Raw genomic sequence first — 12,186 nt, forward strand, 5'->3', positions numbered from 1 at the left:
TTTGAAAAAGGGGCTGCAGGAGCCGCTCTTACAGCTGCAGCTTGCAACAGTGATGATGTGGGGTTTGGGCTGTTGCTATAGGATGTCAGAATTGCCAAACCAGATCAGACCAGGGTGCCCGTCTGGTACCCTATCCCCCCTCTGACACTGACCAGTGCCCCAATGACAGTTTCCTTCTGACCCCCAGTTGTATTATTGCCTGAAGCTGGAAGGTGTATAGCCCTACTCATCTCTACTGCTGTAGCTCAAGGGAGATCCATTTGTATTGGCAGTCTTGAAAATCTAGGGTTCAGCTGTATGGAGCCTTATTGCTGCGTGTAAGTTGTTGTGATGGAGGGACTCGTGTTTAGGGTGCTAGTTCTGGGCTTTGGTGATCAGGGTTCAATTCCCTTCTCAGACATACACAGCTTGTGCAAGTTGCTCTTTAAAATCAATGGGAGTTAAGTGCCTAAATACCTCTGCGGGTCTGGGCCTGACTTTCCCTGTGCCTCAGTTTCCCCATTGGTAAAAAGAGGGGTGTTGTGATGCTAAATGTCTTCCAGATTGTGAGATGCTTGTGTATTAATGTAATGGAGGCTGTATAAATACCCTTCAGACATAGGACCCCACAGTGGAATTTGACCCATTTTTTCTGCACCCACTGACTGACTCTCAAACAAGCTTGAATATGGAAACCCAAATCCCAGGCTGTTTTCAGACCTGCTGGTCCAATTACATAGACTGGAAGGGACCATTCTGATCATCTAGACTGACTCTCTGCATAACCCAAGCCAGTGCTGACTGCAGGAAGCTTGTGCAGACAGCCCTACAATCTGAGTTGCAATAGACCTATTGTAGCCTATATCTGCTGCTCTATGCCTCTGCCCTTTGCTACCTGCTGCAATTCATATGCTGCAGGACCATAATTCCCTGGTGCCAGCCAGGCATACTACAGCCCTAAGAGCAGCTCCCCTTGTGGGAGCAGGTGGTACTGCATCCTGCTGTATGTAGATCACATGACATTAGAGAGGGTTGGGAATTTCTCAACAAATCATTTTTTCATCAAAAAATGCCTATTAGTTGCAACTAAAGAGGGTCCTTTTTAACAAATTTATGGACTAAAAATTGTCAAATGTTTCATTCCAACATTTTTCTAAATGAGAAATTTAGCTGGTTCAGTTGGAAACAACATTTTGTTTAGAAATTTCAGCTAGTTAGACTTAAAAACAAAACGCTTTAAAAAAGAGAAAAGGTTGAAATCCAGAGAAAACATTTCCATAAACCCAAACCCAGAAATGGTTTGGTGCTTTGGTTTGTGAATGTTTTTGAAATTTTGATCTGTGTGTCCTCCTGATTTGAGATTGGGAAAAATATTTTGAACTCTCAAATATATTAGCAGGACCAGAAAACCATTTGCCACCAACCTCTCCAGGACATAGCAGTGACATTACTGGTGTGGTTGATCTCCATTAGTCCCCTAAAACTCAGCTGCCCCTTGTCCTAATGTTTCCTACAATGGGAGGAATTCTATGGAATCTGTGCTCATCTGCCCTTCCCTACCCCCAGTCTCATGGCTAATAGCCAACACAATCTCCTCACTCCCTGAAGGTGATTTAAAGAAGAATCTCTCTAGGGATTAAAGGGAGTGAGTGCGAATGAGTGTAAGAGATGCTGGACAAAAGCTGCTTCTCATGGGTTACATGGTTAGCTTTGAACAGACTGGAAAAGTATGGAACTGTCTCATTCAGACTCTCTCATGTGTTCTGTCTGTGTGTCAATGCCTGCCGTGGGTGCTGTATGACAACACCATTGTTAGAACAGAAGGGGGTTGGGAGCCAGGATGCCTGGGATCTATCCCCCTCTCTGGGAGGGGTGTGTTGTCTAGGGGTTAGAGCCAGGTGATCCGGAGCTTAAATTACTGGGTTGCTCTACCACTGATCTGCTGTGTCACTTTGGACAAGCTACTTTGCTTCTGTGTTCCCTTACCACCCTTTGTCTGTCCTGCCTATTTAGACTTCAAGTGCTTGGGGGGCAGAGGTTGTGTTTTAAAATGTGTCTGTTCAGTTCCTAGCAGAATGATGTCCAGACAGGGTTGGTGCAGCGCCCAGCGGCAGGACGAGGGGGCCTGCTTGTGGTCGGGTTTGGTGCAGCGGTGGGACCGGAGGAGGGGCCTGATCATGGTCCGTGGTGGTGCAGTGCCCAGCAGCGGGACGGGAGGGGCCATGATCTTAGTAAGGCCCTCTAGATGCTACTGAAATACAATTTACAATCATAATGTAAATTGCTCTCAGCTAATCAGATGAAAGCTGCTAGAGGAAATTCAAAGGAATGATTAAAATCGTATTCTATCTTCTCTGCAACAAGCACCTTTATTTGAGCTGTGCTGGGACAGGAGGGTTAGAAATAATGCAAGGTTGTGTTTTACGGGTGTATTTTTAACTGTGAGCCTGGGTGATATGAAATCAGTTAACTCTTCAGATGACTCCATGAACCTGTGTTACCTGCTTTTGCAGTTTGTTTTTTAGAACAGTTTCCCCAGCACTTTTACACAGCCTTTGCTGGTATTTTGTGCTTGACACATGAGCCGACTAACTCAAGGCAAAACAGCCCTTTTCTGGGATAATGAAGGGAGGAGAAAATGCCTTTTGTTCCGGGCAGGAAATGGAAGTGTCATGTTTACAATTGACGCAGTTAAAAAAAAATAGCGAGAGTGGGATTTTTTCTAATCATTGTGGATTAGTGGGGATGGCACTGGATTGGGAGTCAGCTTTCTTGGGTTCTGTTCCCATCTCTGAGTGGGAAGTGGGTGCTGGTGGGGGTGAGCAGGGGCTGGCAGTCTGCGTCTAGAGTCAGGAATTTATTAGGTTACTGCTTTCACCAAACACAAGTGAGTAGCTCAATACAGGGGTAACTGGATGAACTTCTCTAGCCTATGCTATATAGGAGGTCAGATGAAATGATCTAATGGTCCCTTCTGGCCCTAAAATCTAAAATCAATGACTCCTGGGTTCTATTGCCAGCTCTGGAAAGAGGGTCTAGTGGTTGGATCATGGCTGTGCTGTGATTCAGGACTCCTAGGTTGAATTGCCAGCTCTGGAAGGAGAGTGGGTTTAATGAACTAGACAGTGGGAGTCTTTGCTCCTGGCTCTGTCACCAGCTTTCTGTGTGACCTCAAGCAAAGTACTTCACCAGTCTGTTTCTCAGTTTCCCCATCTTTCAAATGCATCTGTTGTCTGTTTAGATTTTAAGCTCTTTAGCCCAGCACAGTGGAGTCCTGGCCTACAGAGAAGAAAAGAGCATGAGGCACCTGAACTGCAATTCCCATGAGGCACTGTGGCAACATTATTTTGTTTTTATTTTTCTCTAAAGACTTGAAATTGAGGGGGAAAATAAAATAGTTTTTTTTTCCAGCCAGCTTTACCCAGGCTGGAGAATCACTCAATGCTCCGAATCTAAACACGTGTGGCTTAAGTAGAGTGTATCTTTTAGAAAGACATCCTTTGATTTAAAACCTTCCAGGGATGGAGAATTTATTTCATTTTCTAGGAATCTGCTTCCATCATTAATCATCTTCCTTGTTTAAAATGTGCTTCTTATTGACAGTTGGAATGCTGCTGACTTCAGCTTCCAGCTGTTGGGTCTTGCAACACCTCAGTCTGCTGGATTCAAAGCATTATTTTTATTACTATCCCTTAGTAATCATACTTATGTGGAGCCACCTCAAATCAATCAGACCCCTAAGCAGTTACTGGGGCTGTCAATTCCTGCTCTAGCTGAAAAGCACACAGCACTTGCTCATGCCATGGAGGTTTCAAGCCCCTTTATGTCTTGCTTTGACATCAAGGATAGTATTCTGTCAAAAGGTACAGTCAATAGGCTAAGGCTTCCCTTCCACCACCCGTTAGTCTGCTTGTTGCAGAAATCTTTGCAGAAGAGGACATTGTTTTTCAGGTAGAAGAGCTGTTTTGTGGTTAAGCTGTTGGACCAGGACTCAGAATAACTTGGTTCAGTTTCAAGCAGTGCCACAAATCCCTGTGTGACTATGGACAAGTCACTTCGTTGTTCTATGCCTCAGTTTCCCTATTTGTAAAATAGGGATAATAATCTGTCCTTTGTATGTTTGACAGAGAGCTTTTTGGAGCAGGGACTATCTCTCACTATTTGTCTTTGCAGGGCCTGCCCGTTGAGGCCCTGATCTCAGTCGGGATCTGTGCAGTGCCAGGCACAATGGGAGTCCCAGTCTTGGTTGGGGTCTGTGCAGCACCAGGCACAGTGATGTCTTGATCTCAGCTGGGGCCTCTATGCTACAACTGCAATTCAAATTAGCAATAGGGTATGGAACTGTCTAATGTGGCTACATGGGACTATCAGAAGGGACTACAGATTTTATGTTTGCCCTGTGGCCTGAAGCCCTAGTGAGTAGGGAACTCGCTGTTGATGCCTGTTGGCAAACAAGGAGAAGAGCATCCCATAGGTGTCTGAGAATGCCAGATGGACAGGGGCTCATAGTGGAGGGAGCTCTCTGCTGGCATCTGTGGGAGGAAGGGGAAACTATTGAATGGGCCAGTCCTCATTTGCATTTCAGTTATTGGATAGTTTGGGGCATTTTGGTAAAATTCTGGTTAAGTTTTGAGCCTGAGGGTGATGAAATGTCCAGATCCTGTTTGGGAAATGAAAGGACAAGAGAACTGCATGAGCTGTGCTTAGGACAAGGGGTCACCATGACCACAAGCACAATCCGGTGCAGTTGGCTGAGAGACCCTGCGTACTTATAGAGAAAAGGAAAATAGATTTTTGCTTTGTGCTGTCAGTGCTTTTCTAGCAGAAAGAATTTTGTTAAGGGTCCTGTAGGTGACTGAGTTGTTTTTGAAGGCTTGGTGTGAAACTGGGGCAGTGAATGGTGCTAAGGCAACTTGGGCTGAAGCTAGAGAGAGCAGCAATTTAAGTGAGGGTCACTGTGTCTCTCTACCTGGTACCCATTCTCTATCATTTCAGTTGGGGAAGGCAACAGAGCCCCCTGAGCAACCCAGGTAGCCCTTCACTTGGCGGCTGGAGATGAACCTGCCTGAAATTGGGCTCTATAAACTCTGGATAACAAACTGTAAGTGGGGAGGAAGGAAGTGCCTAGTGGTAGAATGGGCTGTCTCATTAGCCACTCACAACTGTGAGAAGGAGGACGGAGGTTCAGACTAGTGCTAAGACACCTAGGGGGTGGGGTGGAGGGAAGTGGAGTCTTACCTCTTAGATATAGATGATTTATTAATAGCTGGCTTTCCCAAGTTTGTTCTTTGTCTCCTATTAAAGATCTTTTTGCTTTAAACCCCTGCACTCAGCGCTTGCTTGGAGGAAGTATTGTCTATCAAGGGTGCTCAGGGGAGTTGATTTAACTTACCCAGATTTCTGGGTAGAGGTTTGAGACAGTGTTTAAGTTTTGAGACAAGACCCTTAAAAATGAAACTTGGATCCTTTTGCTGCCAATGAGACCTGGCAGAAGGGCTACATTTAAGTGCCTCAAATATCTGCCTGTGTAACATATCTCCAAGCACCTTCGTTTTCATAGATGCTGCTGTAAGCCATTGACCAGTGTGGTACATACTCCCACTGTTCCCATTGACTTGCGCAGTGAATTGTAGCTGCTCAGCACCCCTGCAAATCAGGCAAAAGGAATCTCATGTTGGGCACCTAGAAATCAAATCGTCATTAGAGGCCCCCATTGTGCAGGTGCTGCACAGACCTAGGTCAAGGTGAAGACCTTGTTCTGGCAGATACTGAACAGACACCAACCAACTTTGGGACCCTGTTGTGCCAGATGCTGCACAAATACATAATGGCAGACAGACTGTGCCCCAAAGAGCTCACAATCCAAACAGACAAAGGGTGGGAGGGGAAACAGACACAGAGCAAGACAGGAACTTGCCCAAGGTCACACACAAGGTCAGTGGCAGAGCTGGGAATTAAACCCAAGTGTCCTGAGTTGCATATTAATGCCTGAATCATTTGACCATGCAGCTTATTCATTTAGAAAACACAAAGTCAGTTGTAAATTCTGCAGGGCACGGGCTGTGTCCTTAAACAGTGATGGATCTGTACAGGAAAATGACTTATTCTTTTGTAAATAGTAAATGTTTTAAACACTACAAGCCATATTTGATGTCGTTTAGCACCGGGAGGATGTCTGGAGAGGAAATCAACCCAGAACAGCTAGGTTTTCCTTCCAGTAAAAACACCGCCACCCCCTTCATACACACAGTTTGGGAGAGAGCCTCTGCCCTGAGGTGATTACAAGCTACATGGACACCGCAGGACCCTACACGTGGGGAAACTGAGTTGATAATACTTAGCTCTCAAACATTGCTTTTCATCTACACATTTAAAGGAATTCACAGTTTTACATTTTACAGACAGGGAAACTGAGGCACAGGGTGGGGACATGACTTGCCCAAAGACACCATCAGGCCAGTGGCTGAGTTGGGAATAGAATCCCCACTTCCAGCAGTTACAGAACTATACATTGAGCACCAGCCTTCCAGATGAACGTAGGTTACAAGATAACGTAGAGACAGCCCAGTGCCCCAAGGTTACAGAAGGAGTTTGTGACAGAGCTGGGACGTGAGTACAGCTCTCCAGTGGCCCAGCTTAGTCTAGCACCTTACCCACAAGCCCACCCTTCTTTCCAAAGTGTTGCATTAATAACACCCAACCAGTGCCTAACGCATGCCTAGAAAGTGGGCAACAGCTACGGTACCTGAGTGAGTTCCATATGGAGAATAATCTGCATTGTCCTTCTCAAAAGACTAGCATAGCTTTACAGCCCTTCTCCGCTCTGTCCCCATGTAGTTTTGGTTCTCTCTTGTTTTTAATCCAATATTTGCCCGGAGGGTGGACAGGAGGGAAGCAGGTATAAATGCAGAAGCAGTTTTGCAGCAGCTTATGTTATTGTCGTCGTATTTCTCGTTTGTCTGTTCGACCTTGTGTAAATATCACGTCACACGTCAAACAAACCTTCCTGCTAACCTGATGGTATGTGAGCCCTTATTTGAAAAAGGGGCTGCAGGAGCCGCTCTTACAGCTGCAGCTTGCAACAGTGATGATGTGGGGTTTGGGGCTGTTGCTATAGGATGTCAGAATTGCCAAACCAGATCAGACCAGGGTGCCCATCTGGTACCCTATCCCCCCTCTGGCATCGGCCAGTACCCCAGTGACAGTTTCCCTCTGACCCCAAGTTGTATTATTGCCTGAAACTGGAAGGTGTATAGCCCTACTCATCTCTACTGCTGTAGCTCAAGTGAGATCCGTTTGTATTGGCAGTCTTGAAAGTCTAGGGTTCAGCTGCAGATGTATGGAGCCTTATTGCAGCATGTAAGTTGTTGGTCCCTCCTTCATCACAACAACAGCTAGGGTGTTAGCTCTGGGCTTTGGCAGCCAGAGTTTAATTCCCCTTCTCAGACACAGAAAGCTTGGGGAAGTTGCTGTTTGAAATCAGTGGGAGTTAGGATCCTAAATACCTTTTAGGATCCGGAACTTAGTCTTCCTATGCCTCACTGGTAAAAAAGAGGGGTGTTGTTAAGTGAAGTGTGTTCCAGATTGCAAGGTGCTTGGATATTAATATAACGAGGCCATATAAGCACTTTATAGAGATAGGGCCCCACAATGGAATTTGAATTCCTTCCTTCTGCACCCACAGACTGACTCTGATACCAGAATTGAATCAGTAGACCCAAATTCCAAGCTGTTTTCAGACCTGATCTTCCAGTTTCATAGACTGGAAGGGACCATTCTCATCATGTAGTCTGACTTTCTGCATAACTCATGCCAGCAGTGGTTGGTACCCAAATGGTGTATGGGGGCTGGAGGGAGCACGTGCAGACAGCCCTACAATCTTACAAATGATAACCTGCATCTCCTGCTCTATGCCTCTGCTACCTGCAGCCCATGTGCTGCAGGACTAGAACTCCCCTGCTGCCAGCCAGGTGTAATACAGCCGGAAGAGCAGCTTTCCTTTGTGGGAGCAGGTGGTACTGCATCCTGCTGTATGTAGCCCACAAGAGCTGGTCGGGAATTTCTTGGACCTTTTTTGCTTCCAGCAGCACTTAGCGGAAGGGCTGCATTTTAATGCCTCCGATAGCTGCATGTGTATCTTGGCATATCTCTGAGGGTCTTAATTTTTATAGGTGCTGATGTAACCCACTGGTCAGAGTGTGTTATGTGCCTCCACAATTCCTATTGACTTGCACAGTGAATTGTTGCTGCTCAGCACCTCTGCAAATCAGGCAAAGGGAGTCTCAGTTTGGGCACCCAGAAACGGAATCATCATTAGAGATCTCCATTGTGCTGGGTGCTGCACAGACACATATGCTGGCATCTTCCAATCAGCTTGGGGCTGGTTTTCCAAATGGCTCAGCACGCAGCAGCTCCCCACAATGACATTTCCTATGCCCTGATTTTCAAAATAGCTCAGTGCTCAAACATATTTAGGTGCATAGATGAGAGTGAGGCTTTTTGGGAAACCTGTCACAGATGGTGGGTACTGTGCCCTTCTGAAAATTCCAGCCAGAATGTGAGCAGTTCTGTCCTGGGAGAGCAGGACTTGCTGGCCACGCCCTTGATCTCTCCCCCTAAGCTGGGGGCTAGGAGCCCAAAAACCCTAACCCCATGAAGTCTCCCTGCTCTGGTGGATTTGAAGCTACCAGGGTGGCATAAAGGGGCCTTATTGCAACTGGGGATTGGAGCCACAGATCCATGGCAGAGCCTGTGCATTTTGCACTTCGCAGTGCCTAATGCCAACTCCTCTGTTTTTGCATTGGCCAGGAGAGTTCACTTATTAGGGTTCTGTTCTTCGGCAGAAAATATTTATATTAGCTTTGATAAATGGAAGTGCTGGAGTCTGGTTGTCATCAGCAAGGCTGACTGGGGCTGAAATGGGCTCTGTGCAGCACACACATAATTAAAGGCATCACCAGCTAAAAGGGTCAGTGGAAGGTTGCATGCATTTGTCCTAGCAGCTGAGACAGGAAGAACCAAATGAGACTGGGCCACATCCTGCCCCCAAGGTTTATCTTAGGACCTGGTCATGCAAACATCTGCCATCACTTTAGCACCTACGCTGCTCACAATGTATTGTCAGGACCTCCTAGTACTAGGTGCTGTACAAACACAGAACAACCTTTAATATGTTTATCCTCGCAACACCCCCTTGAGATGGGGCAGTGATATTATCCCTGTGTTACATATGGGAAAACAGAGGCAAAGAGCAACTAAAGCCAAGATCCTCAAAGGTCTTTAGGCCCCATTGATTTCAATTCTATTCATTATGTGACCTGCCCAAGGTAGCACATGGAGTCTGTGGCAGAGCAGGCATTTGCTCCCTGTCTCCCAAGTCCTAGGCTTGTTTGTGTCTTAACCTCTGCTCCATTCTCCCCCATGTGCCTGTGAGTCCAATAGGGACTACTTGTGCTGAATGCTAAGCTTATTTGGGGTCAGGGCTTTTGCCTGCAATTGTTGTAATTTACTCTTTGGGATAAATCTTTACTTCTTACTCCAGGCCTAGGGTGGAGTGGGCTGGTAGTTTGCTGCTCTGACTACTAGACTATCTCTCCCCTCCTAAAGCTGGTGCTAGAACCTGGGAGTGCCAGCTCCCACCTGCTGTAACCCACTAGACCCCTCTCCCCTCCCACTGCTGGGATTAGAACCCAGCTGTCCTGATTTACAGCCTCCCTCGCCCCCAACCACTAGGCTACACTTCTTCCTGGAGTCCAGAATAGAACCCTGGAGTTTGTGACCCTCCCCCTCTTCCTATTGTTCAAACCACTAGACTACAGCTCCCCCAGATAGGCACAGGCTGGGGATAGAGCAGTCAGGAAGGCTCCTTCTGTGTGCAGCTTTTTAAATGAAGCTGTTAACACGGATCTTTAACACTAGTATAGACTAGGCTGGGTGAGATTTCTTCACCTGAACTTTTACTGCAAAAATGCAGATTCGGTGGCTCAGAAACATGGTGTGAATTTGTGTCAATTTCACTGAATTGTTTCAGTTAGAAAAAACTTAAAAAACAAATATTAGAAAAAATCACTTTGACATTTTTTAATTTAAACACTTCAGTTTTTGTTTTAATTTAATTTAAAAAAATGTAAATGGAAAAAGTGGCTTAAAATCAAAATAAAATGTTTCCTTTTTAGGTTGAACAAAATGTTTTGTTTGAACCGAATCTTAACTTTTTGATTTGCTGAAATTTTCAAAAAATTTCATTTTTGATTGAACCAAAATGTGTTTTTCTATTTTATTTTTTTTTTAAATTGCTAATAAATTTAAAAAAACCATTATTTGCCCAGCTCCAGTCTACACTAGAGTTTGACCTATTGCTGTTGCACTGCTTTGAATCCCTTGCATAGACAGGATTTGCACCAGCAAACTGCACCAGTGCAAATTAGATTTATACCAGTGCACTAATGCAGATACTCCGGAGGTCAAAATCCCAGCGCCTGATTCTCCAAAGTCATCCACCTTGTCCACCAATTTGCACTAGTGTGAAAGAAGCAAGAAACACAACCACATTAGACTAGTATTGGCTGATTCTCTTGGCAAGGCCCCTTCACTAGAGCTGTGTGAATAATAGATTTCCTGTTTTGCTGGCAATTTTGGAAAAAAACAATCATTTCGGGTTTACCCAAAACCAACATTTTTCACAATTTTTTGCAAATCAAAAAGTTGAAGAAAAAGTTCATTTTGGTTCAAAGGAAACATGGTGATGGACCCAAAATTAAATGTTTTGTTTTGATTTTGAAGGTTTTTTTTTTTAAATTGTGTATATAGTTAAAGGAATTTCAAAATGAAAAGTCATTTAGAATAAAAAAATCAAAATGTCTTGACTTTGGAATTTTTTCCATTTGTTTCTTCCAGCCAAAAAATTTGGTGAAACTGACATGAAATCACAAAATGATTCAGTTTCACCGTACCTGCATTTTTGTGTGTGTGTGTGGGGGGGAGTTTTAGTAAAAAAATGTCATCCAGCTCCACTCTCTACACCATTCTGGCAGCATAAAGGCACTTAAAATGTAATTTGCACCCACTGAAAGGCGCCTTGATGCTTGTGTAAAGAGATGCTAGTGTAGATGAGAATCAGGCTCATAATGGTTTGCATCCACATTGTGCAGTTCATTGAAAATATGTGCCAAACCGATGTTGCAAATTCTCTGATATGATCGGACGTGTGGAAGATAAGTTCTCTCTCTTTGTCTCTTGCTGCATGGTGTTGGCCATTCAGAAGCTCCAGTGCAAGAGCAATCAGAAACTGTGCCACACTTTTGCAAATCAGTCCAGATTGCCTGCCCCCCTGGGACTCCTGAAACTTCTGAGATGTTGGAAGGACCTCTCCTTTCTTGAGGCACAATAGTTCCATTTCTATGAGATCAAAACAGCCTCTCATGCAGCTTTGAAGGCCAGCCCCACCCTTACTTATGGTTGTGTTGTTATAACATCAAAGTTCTGTTTAACTTTTGTGCATTAGCTCTGTGTAGATGCTTTATCCCCTGTGTGGGGAAATTAATGGATGATATAAAGGGGCTGGTTATTGTTGGGAAAGAATAAAAAGAGCCTGCACCTGCTGATGAAGGAGCCTGTAATGAAATCCGGAAATATTTTGAGGAGGATCAAAGCAAGGGGGATATCAGCCAGAGTGGGGATTTGAAACAATCTTCTGCAGCACTGACTTTGCTAAAGGAGGCCATGTGGGTTAATGGATAAATTACTGCATTGTATCTGGAATGCCTGGGTTCTATTCCCCCATCTAACTATGGCCAAGTCACTTCTGCTCCTGCCCCTTGTGTGTTTCCATCTAAAGCTCTTCTGAGGCTGCTTTGTTCTATGTGTCTGTGCAGCACTGAACTGAGATCAGGGCCCCACTGTGTTAGGACTGCAACATACGTAGTGAGGCGGTCCCCACCCCAGTGAGCTGACGATCCTACAAGTGGTGGAGGGGAAACGTAGGCACAGAAAAATGACTTGCCTGAGATCACATAGACGGAAATGAGGCAGAGAGAAATTAAATAACTTACTCAAGGTCTGTGCCGGATCTCCTGATTCCTCGGCCAGTGCGTTCATCACAAGGCATCCCTGTCATCACTGCATGGCACCTTGACTGCTCATTTGCACTGATGCACACAGCAGGGGTGGAGGGCCCCACTGTATGCATTGGGTAGCACTTTGCACTAG

The sequence above is a fragment of the Emydura macquarii genome, unplaced genomic scaffold (assembly GCF_026122565.2).
Source record: "Emydura macquarii macquarii isolate MOO-44397 ecotype Brisbane River unplaced genomic scaffold, CSIRO-AGI_Emac_v2 contig_968, whole genome shotgun sequence".
NCBI classification, from domain to species: Eukaryota; Metazoa; Chordata; order Testudines; family Chelidae; genus Emydura; species Emydura macquarii.